The sequence below is a fragment of the Zea mays genome, chromosome 7 (genome assembly GCF_902167145.1).
Source record: "Zea mays cultivar B73 chromosome 7, Zm-B73-REFERENCE-NAM-5.0, whole genome shotgun sequence".
NCBI lineage: Eukaryota > Viridiplantae > Streptophyta > Magnoliopsida > Poales > Poaceae > Zea > Zea mays.
In genome coordinates this window covers 131,586,409-131,596,656 of record NC_050102.1, presented here as the reverse complement: position 1 = coordinate 131,596,656, position 10,248 = coordinate 131,586,409, and the positions used below count along the sequence as shown (strand labels likewise).

At 48.6% G+C, this 10,248-nt stretch overlaps 1 non-coding gene across 1 annotated transcript; it reads left to right on the top strand.

The window, feature by feature from the left end:
* Positions 1-594: 594 nt before the first annotated feature.
* LOC111589896 (U2 spliceosomal RNA) lies at positions 595-789 on the top strand. Its single transcript, XR_004851707.1, has one exon. It is a non-coding gene; the product is annotated as a U2 spliceosomal RNA (small nuclear RNA).
* The last annotated feature ends 9,459 nt before the right edge of the window (positions 790-10,248 follow it).

Here is a 10,248-nt window from a genome sequence, read left to right as displayed (position 1 = left end):
ACCTGTAGAACTTATAATCTAGAGCAAACTAGTTAGTCCAATTATTTGTGTTGGGCATTTCAACCACCAAAATCATTAAGGAAAAGGTGTGAGCCTATTTCCCTTTCAACCAGGCGCCGTGACGGCCACTTTTCTTTATCGAGTGTCCAATAAAAAGTACTCGTCAAAGAAGTTATTGTCGATGTACTATTTGTCGAGATCTCTTTGCCGAGTGTCACACTCAGCAAAGTCTTTGTCGAGTGTTTTTCAGGCTTTGCCGAGTGCGGTAGTGATAATACACAGGTGTGGTCGGATAGTAGGCTAGAAAAATCTCTATTATATTCCCATAGAGCACATCAGTTTTTTTGGGTTTTCACCATCGTCCCTTTTATAAAAAAAGTTCTTATACTTTTCTAACCAAACATGGATCACACGTGAAACGTGTAGGTCTGTTTCTCTCCTCCGCTTCTCGCCTATCAGTGGGTCGTTATGCCATAGATTGGTCGTGAGAATCCACCCAAGCACGCAACGCTCCTACATAGTACAACCTCGCTACCCAGAGGAGGACGAGCGACTAAGCGAGCTATAGAAAAGGGTCGAGCACCTTTTTAACTCGTATATTTTTGGCCTTTTGGCTAAGATAAAGTGTAATATTTATTCTTATTAGTTTAATATCTGGTATGCCAACCATATATTCACTTTGATATTAAATTTATTTTTATGAGTATTTCATGTGGAGGATCCACCATACTAGTTTACTGGTCCCATCGCAACGCACCGGCATTACACTGATGGCTGGAAACAAGCCGAGCCAAGCTCGGCAGTCGGCACGGTGTGGTTCCGTGATTGAACGGGCTCGGCTCAGCTCGGCTCGTCCATTTGGCAAACTAGAGAAAGAGGCTCGACTCGGCTTGACACTGGCTCACGAGCCATTTCCTGATACTTATTATTGCATTATTTAGTAAATTAACATTATATAAATTTGAAGTATGGAATCACCATTCAACATTACGAGTAACTTAAATTATAAATCGTAATATATTCATCCTCAAAGACTAAAAACGAGTTGTTATCCATAAAATTATCTAATATTCATCACTTTTCTATAAATTAATTAATTTGGCGCGACTCGCGAACTGGAAAAAGTCGGCTCGACTCGCTGAAAAAACGAGCTCGAAAAATGGGTTCAGCTCAGCTCATTCGAGGCTCGCTAGCCGCTTCGGGTCAAGCTGAGTCGCTCCGAGGTCGAGCTGGCTCGCGAGTCTCGAGCTTATTTTCTAGCCCTAATTATACTAGTACTCATAACTTGCTAGCACGCTAGATTGGCCCGCTAGATTTGGGAGAGCTTACTTCATGAAATACATATTGTTGAGTTTTTTTCAAGTATTTAGCTTGCATACCAGCTTAGTTTCACAAATTTATTGATTTGCTTGGACAAGTAATTTTACCTTGATCGAAGTATTCACCACATAAGTTTGTTTTCTTCCCATTTTTCACACCGATCATTATTATGCAAATAAATAAATGATATTACACCAATATTCTTGGAGACAAATTTAATAGAATATCCATACTTTAGTAAATATACACAGAAATGATGATGTACACCAATTCGCCAATACAAATACCAATGTCCATTGAATATTAAAGAGTCCCTATACATTGTGTAGATTAGAAATTCTTTAGATTTAGATTTTTGTTGAGATCTTTCTACAATATGCAAAAGTGTCATTCATTTATGCTTGAATCTATATAAGGAAGGTGTCATCTTATACAACACAACATACTACTATATCTCACCCAAATTCAAAGATATGGTAAAAGTAAGCATAAATGGAATGTGTTAGGATAGACCCCTCAAAGTTAAGTGTAAGAGCCCTTATGTATTGTATCGTGATATAATAATATTCTTTTTTTAAGTGTTAGTCTTTTGGTTAAAATATTTAATTTCTATTTGTGTAGGACTTGTTTGAGAATGCTTAACTATTTACTTATAATATTTAATTTTAATGTGATGCATTTAATTTCATAAATGTACAAGTACACGTAGATATGTTCATATTAGTCAATGAAAAATGGATACATGAATAAATGAAATATTGATAGTATGGGCGTGTTTGGCATACCTCTTCTCCACTCTAGAGCAATTCTACTCCAAAACTATGGGTGGAGCAGCTCTGCTCAAGAGTTTGATTGCTTTCTCATAATCACTGGCAGTGAGGGCCAAATAATTCCAAACTTCATGTTTGTGTTGCTTTTTTAAAGTTCTAAGAGCAACAAAAAGGTACTCTAAAAATTTGTACTACAGCTTCGACTACAGCCCTCATTTAATGCAGATGTTCGGACCAGGTGCTGCTGTAGACGAGGATGTCGTCAAAGAAGACCAGGACGAAGAGCCGAAGGAATGGATGAAGGACCGTGTTCATGAGCGCTTGGAATGTCGCCGACGCGTTGGAGAGGCCAAACGGCATTACCAAGAACTCGTACATGCCTTCATGTGTTCGGAATGCCGTCTTGTGGATGTCGTCGATGGCCATGTGCACTTGGTGATAGCCGGAGCAGAGGTTGAGCTTGGTGAAGAACTTGGCACCACGAAGTTCATCAAGTAGCTCGTCGACGACTGGAATGGGGAAGGAGTCCTTAATGGTGTGTTCATCGAGGGCTCTGTAGTTGACACAGAAACGCCAGGTCCTGTCCGATTTCTTGACCAAGAGAACCGGAGACGAGAAAGCCGAGGTGCTATGACGAATCAGTCCTTGCTGCTGCATGTCATGGCACTGGCGCTCTAATTCATCCTTTTGCAATGCTAGGTATCGGTACGGTCGGATGGAGATGGGCGCCGTGTTTGGTAGTAGATGGATCTGGTAGTCGCAGGGTCGCTGCGGCGGTAGGCCACGGGTCTCGTGGAACAGGTCATCGAAGGAGGTGAGCATAGCGTCGAGGACGTCCCGTCCTATTGCTGCGAGCAGGCGCGATCGTGGTGACTCTGCGAGTCCTCGCCACTCCATCGGTCGTCCTTCACGTCAGAACGCCATGGACACCTTGGCGAAGTCCCAGAGGATCGGCCCCAGCATGGCGAGCCACTGGGTCTGAGTACCATGTCAAACCCGACCAAGGGCAGGACGATGAGATTGGCCGAGAAGGTGGAGATGTGGATGACGAAGGGCGCTGATCTAAAGACTCCTAGGCATGACAGCTTCTCGCCATTAGCCACGATGATGCACATGTTCCCCCGTTGTGCGACCGGAAGACCTGTTCGTGCGGTAGTGGATTTGGAGATGAAGTTGTGTGTAGATACGGAGTCAATGAGGGCGACGATGCTAATCGTGCCCAGGCTGATCGGAACCTGCATGGTCTTGCTGGCCATGACCCCGGCGATGGCGTGGAGGGAGATGACAGGGTTGTCGGTGGGCGGTTCTTCAGCGTTGCCGTTGTCGCTCTCGCTGTCGTGGAGTTCGAGGAAGAAGATATGTTTGCATATGCGGTTGTGGCCTCTAGCAAATTTCTCATCGCAGTTGAAGCAAAGTCCCAGACGTCGACGTTCGTCCATCTCCTCTGGTGAGAACCGGCGGATGGCCCGCCCGCTACTGCTGGAACATCGGGCGCACAATGCTGATGACGAGTTCGAGCTAGCGGGTAGTGGCAGCTGGGGTGTTGACGGTGTTGGAAGCAAACCACGACTGGATCGGGGTGGCCTGTTGGCCGACGCCTGTGCTGCAGCAACTGTCTGTTCCCAGTGTTCGTAGGCTCTGACGAGGCTCATGGCCACCTCCAGTGTGACCGGGTGTTGGAGTTGGACGTCGATGGAGAGTGGTTCCTGTAATCTCAGGGTGAACAACGGGATCTTTTGATCCGTGCTGAATGGCCCAGCCCTGGGTAGCAGCTCCAGGAAGCGCTCGGTGTAGGCGTCCACTGTTCCTGTGCGTCGGCAACTCGCCAGTTCGCCGAGGGGGCAGGCTCGGACGGGGGGCCCAAACCTGAAATTCAGCAGCTCGGCGAAGCGTCGCCAAGGGGGCGTCCCTTCTTCCTGGTGCAATTGCATGTACCACTGTTGTGCAGCGTTTTCTAGGTGGTATGATGCCATCCATACTTGTTCCTCTGGAACGATTCGCTGCTGGAAGAAGAATGACTCGCATTTTTAGGTGATGAGTAGCGGATCCTGTCGGTGTTTTGGGTCCGACCGCACACCCGGGGTTGCCCCTCAAGGTGTTTTTTAGGAGTAGGACAGTGTTACCGACTGTAGCTAAATGGTTCGTGCCGGATGCATGAGAAACAGTAGACAATGGTTTACAAGTTTGGGCCGCTTTGAAATGCGTAATACCCTACGTCCTGGCGAGAATGCTTTATGTGACCGGTTACAAGGGAGCTCTCTAGTGCGGGAAACGTAGAGAGTTGAGGTGGATGGCTGAGTAGTGAGTTCGATCGTTCTGAAGGGGTGCCCCCTAGGCCTTATATACTCGACCGTGGGGCATTACATGCAGATATGATAACAGTATGCGCCTAAATGATAGTGAACCAATTGAGTCTATCTTCCTATAGTTCCGCCGACCCATCCTCGCTTGGTTCCGTTGTACGGGGTTCCAGCACGGGAAGGTCGGGTCACTGTTGTGATTACTTGCTCGAAGTCATTGGGCCGTCTGGGCTTGCACCGATTCGGCCTTATGTCAATCTGCTTCACTGGTCGTTCCTCCCCAGGCCCACGAAGGGATGACCTTTCGATTTATTGGACCCTTGGGCCTTTCGTGAGGTCTTTTATCCTTCTAGTGGACCCGGGGGATATCTGTCCCCCACAAGCCCCCGATCTTTGGGTTGATTTTGAAATAATCGGCCCAAAGATCCTAGGTCCAGCTTGCGGTCTTTGTTTGTAACAGGAAGTGCTTTCTGGGTAATCCGGTAAAAACGATTTCTTACTGTCTCCTTCTGCTTTTATCACTCGAAAATTGGTGTTCTGTCTCAGACTCACGCTTCGGAGGTCAGCATTTCGTATTGTAGGACTTCAAACTTCATTGGGTGCACCAAAGGTGCACCCAATGGGTGTAGCCCCCGAGCTTCGAGTGGATTTTTGCAGACAATCCACTCGAAGGTCTTCACTTCGAGTATTATCAGAAATCACTTTTATTTTCCACTTGTACTTTATCGGAGGTCAGCCTTGTTTTGATCTTACCTTATGCTTTAGAGGTCAGCATTGTCTTGATCTGAGATGACGATTCATTGGGTGCACCGAAGGTGCACCCAATGGGTGTAGCCCCCGAGCTTCGAGTGGATTTTTGAAAATAATCCACTCGAAGGTCTTCATTTCATGCCCTTTTTCCGAGAATCATCCTTTATTTTTGCCGAATGCCTTAGAGGTCAGCATTATGTTATTGATATTATGCTTTAGAGGTCAGCGTATATTTTGTCTTTGAGGCCGAGTTCATGATCTGCCCATATCTTGCTAGGTAGTGCAATTTATTTGATCTGCAACTGATTGGACGTTCGATAGACGTCCCCTGGCTAGTCTTCATGTCGCTTCTGTCGGTCAGACTTGTACTTCACCGGCTATATTTGGCTTTCCTTTGATCCTTGCTGATATCTCACTTTTGTCTTGAGGTATTCATTGCATGCACTGCACGGATGTGACAGTTTTGAAAAATATATTGATAATTCCTAGGCGTCCCCCCCAATGGGTGTAGGCAAGGGACGGCTTGGTACGCTGAGTGTTTTAGCAAAACTGCTTCTGAGTAGTAATTTGATGTGACCGCGGGTGTAATCATATCGCCCGCGCAGTTGACTGGAGTCCCAATGGGTGTTGTGTTGCGTGAAGCGGCGTCAGCCGCCTGACGTGTCTTCAGACGGTTTGAAGTGCATATTGAATTTTTGCGACTGTTCAGTGGCCGTGGTAGGAGGTGAGCGATTGCCTTCTTCTTCTATAAATAGTGCCTTTGCTTCTCCGGTTTTTTCACATCTCTTGCTGCTGTTTACTCTCCTCTTCTTCCCTCCACTACCACCATGGGCAAGAGTAAGAAAGGTAGCGGTTCTTCTCCTCGCTCTGGTGACAAGCGCAAACGTGAGCTGACTCCTCCTTCGGAGGACTTCGGCGACTCGGAGTACTCGGAGGAGGAGTTCTCCTCCGAGTCCGAGGGATCTTCAGCTCCCGTCTCTCCCCCGGCGTCGTCTGATGATTCAGACGACTCCCAGGGGATTGCCGCGGAGGTCTGGACCTACATCCGGGCCGTCGAGCGCTCCGGGCTCGAGGGCTCGGATGAGTCAGAGTACTCCTCGGACGAGGAGGACTCGGACTCGTCCGAGGAGGGCAGCGGTGGCGATGGCGGTGATGACGACGACGATGGAGGTGACGGTGGTGGCGGCGGCGACAGCGGCAGGGGCGGTGACGGCGACAGCAAGGGCAGCAAGGGCAGCAACAAGGCCAGTGGCTAGATGTCACTGGTTTTTTAAATGTTAGTATAGATTAGAAGTAGTATAATGAAATAATGTAGTAGTAGTTAGTAGTATAGAGTTGTGAAGTGTAATGTAGTAGTAGTTAGTAGTATAGAGTAGTGAAGTGTAATGTAGTAGTAGGGAGGTCATCAACTCATAACGAGTTGATTTGTAAATTCTGTAGCTTCCCTTTTATGAAGAATGGTTTCGTCTCCTCCTATGTTAGTTACTTTGCCTCCCGATCAGTTGACGATTGCTGCGACGTTGGTGCCTCGGAGGTAGTGGCCGAGTCACTCGGGGTCACATTGTCGCTTTTTGGGGTGACGGCCGAGTTATTATTGACAACATTGGCGCTTCTGAAGTAGTGTCTGAATGATGGCAGGGCCATCGATGTTTTTAGAATTAACGACCGAGTGGTTACTGGTGATATCAGCGTTATAGAGGTAACCACCGAGTGACTGATGGCAACGTCGGCGTTTTAGAGGTAACAGCCGAGTGACTGATGGTGACGTTGGCGTTTTAGAGGTAACGGTCGAATGACTGATTGTGACGTCGGCGTTTTAGAGGTAACAGCCGAGTGACTGATGGCAACGTCGGCGTTTTAGAGGTAACGCCCGAGTGACTGATGGTGACGTCGGCGTTTTAGAGGTAACAACCGAGTTAGAACGGGCCACGTTGGCCGTTTTGGAAATAACGGCCGAGTGATGACATGGCACGCTAGTTTTTTTAGGAATAGCAGCTGAGTGATGACATGGCACGCCAGCGTTTTAGAAATAACCGCCGGGTGATGACTGGGCACTTTTTGGAAACGGTATCTGGCCTGGGAAAGCCCCATATGTACTGCATTGTTGCGCGCCTCTGCTTTCCGTGCCCTAGTTCTTGCTTTTCTGTATCCAAGCCTTCTTTGCGCTCGTGCGATACTGCTTCCGCTCCGCTCGCCAGCAAGATTGAGATGGCGCCCAAGCGGAAAGCATCAAGTTCATCTGTTGCTGTCATTCCCCCCATCGATCCCAACAGCCAGTTGCCTTTCGCAGGTAACCATATGTCTGTTGTTTCTGAGTCTGACGTTCTCCATCTCGTGTCCATCGGAGTTCTTCCTCCGAAGGAGCTCTGTTCTTGGCGGATTTGCCACGGGGTCACTGTTCCAACAGAGGACACCCACGAATCTGTTGTTTATGTTCCTTTTCTTCTCCGCGTTCTTGCTCTTCCGATTTCCCCCTTTTTTCGCGGTCTTCTTGATTTCTATCACTTGAATCTGACCCATCTGAACCCCAATTCCATTCTGCAAATCTCCATCTTTGTTCATTTATGTGAGGCTTTTCTTGGCATCCTGCCACACTTTGGACTGTGAAAATATTTGTATCATTGTCGCCCTGGGATGGCCGGAGGACAGCATCCGCTGGTGGGGGCGCGAGCTTGGAGATGCGCTGCGGAAGGAAGACTGATTATCTCGACATCCCCCTCAAGGACAGCATCAAAGGATGGCGCTTGGAGTGGTTTATCGTTGAGAATCACAAAAATTCTCTCCCCCCACGGTCAGGGAGACAGCCGAATGTTCGCACTCCGAGCTGGACCGAATCCCCCACAGACCAGGATGTGGTTGAGGCAGGGGTTCTACTAGCTGAAGTTAGATTGTTGAAGGAGAGGGGTCTGACTGCAGAGGCTGTGGTTGCTGACTTTGTCTTCAAGAATATTCAGCCATTGAAGGATAGGGCATACCCGGCCTATCTGTACCGAGGCCTAGCTGACTCCACCCGGTCACCAACAGAAGAATTCCTGTTGTGGACTTGGTGAGCCGGCTCGAAATGATACTCAGAGGCAAGGTATCAAATGTTGGTGCCCCTGTTGCATACTCGGCCTGGAACCTGCCTCCTTCCAAGGCCTTTACTCATTTCGTGTCAAATCCTCCTGTTGGTGATGGCGGTTTGGGCCTTAGAGTGCGACCCTCTGCCGAAGAAGTTAGTGCTTTGGTTGCTTCGCTTGAAGAAATTCCTGATGATGAACAACAGGTTCGCTTTGAGGTGCCTTTGGATCCCAGTGATGCAGAGATAAGTGCCATGCTTGATATGTTAGCCGAGGATTCTTCTGATGCCGCTCCTGCTGGAACATTGGTGGTGGCACCTCTCCCAGAAGCTAGTAAAGCCTTGGATATTCAGAGGCCTGACAATGTTCGCCCGAAGCGCCCTTGCCGAGCCAATCAACCTGCTTCTCCTGCTGATGGGCAGAAAAAGAAGAAGAGACGTCTTCGGCGAGTGTCTAGCTTGGATCGGGATGCTGGTCCTTCTGCTCCTGCTGCTGAGGAAGTGCCCGTGCCTGAATTTACTGATGCTGATCCCAATGGGTGTGACCCGTCTGACGCTGACCCCAATGGGTGTGTTGTCCGTGTTGTTGATGAGGATGATGAAGAAGAGGACGAAATTCCTCTGATTCGGAAGAACAGCCGGCGTTACGTAGCTAGTGGGGAAAGTAGTGGTGTTCCTTCTCCTGCCTTGCCTGCCCTCATTGGTCTGCAAGAATTATCTCTGGCGAACTTTGATCAAACTCTTGAAGACGTGGTTCCAGAAGATCTGTTATCAGAGCCGGCAGATGGTGGTGCAATGGATGTTTGTGTTGATGTGCTCGACGCCGGGTTGGGGTCATATCGGGCAGCGTCCCACGCCTCATCGACCTTGGAGCACGGTCTTGAGGGTCAGGAAGCTGACTTGGATTGCCCTGCTCCCATGGAAGTGACTGAGGGACCTTCAGCCTTAGAGGTGGCTGCTGCAGAGAACTCGGCCCTCAAGGATGGTGTTGGCGCTCACCCAGCCCCCGAGGGTGTTGCCGGGGATGATTCGGCTCGGATGGGTAGCACAAGCTGCGACCCAGCCCCCGAGGGTGTTGTCGGAGACGATCCGACTCGAATGGGTAGCGCAAACTATGACCCAGCCCCCGAGGGTGTCCGAGCGGGTTCTCCCTCTTGCACTTCCATGGATGTTCACGTAGGGTCTTCTCCTCCACATTCTGGTTGCATGGTGATAGCCCAAGCCTTTGGTCAAGGAGTCGCTTTAGATGCCAGCGTACCCAACGACAAAGTTTTGGGTTCTGTTGATGACACTGAATTGGTTCCTGCTGATTCATTGCAAGTTGCTCCGGGTGGTGATCCTTTGCCGAGCCATCAGTTGATCTCTCACGATTTGGGAGTCCCCTCATTCTTCTCCAACCTCCAGGTATTATGGTTTATCTTAGTCTGACTTTTACACCGGATAGACTGCTGTTATTATACTCATTTGTTCTTAATGTCAGGCATTGGTGGATGGGATGGCTAGTCAGCTGAAGTTGCAGGGTCCTTCTGTTCCAGAAGGAGCTTTGTCTCTGGCGCGTTGGAATCCGGTGCTGCTTCAGCAGCGTGTTTCTGACTTAGAGGCGGCGAATGCTGGTTAGTGCTCTTCTGCTTCCTTTTGGCTACTTTATTAAACTGCTTCTTACTTTAACCCTTTTGCTTGACTGTTTCTCGCCAAATATGGCTCGGCAGTATTCTGTTCTTGAAGAAAAACATTCTCAAAGTCAGGCTGAACTGGTCTGGCGGTGCTCTGATCTTGAGGAAAAGTATTCCCAAAGTCAGACTGAGCTGGCCCAGGTTTTTGCTTCTCTGAATGATGCTAACATGCTGAACTCTACTCTCCGCGCTCAGCTCGATTATGAAAAGGTGACCTGTGAATCCGAGCTTTGTTTTGCCGTGTTCTTATTGCTTGCTTGACGTTTGAAGAAGCTGATTCTTGTTTGCAGGAAGAAAAACATGCCCTTGTTACTTCCCGTGACAATCTTGACAGGCTATACCGTGACTCCAGCAACTCGTTGACCATCTTAGAGAGG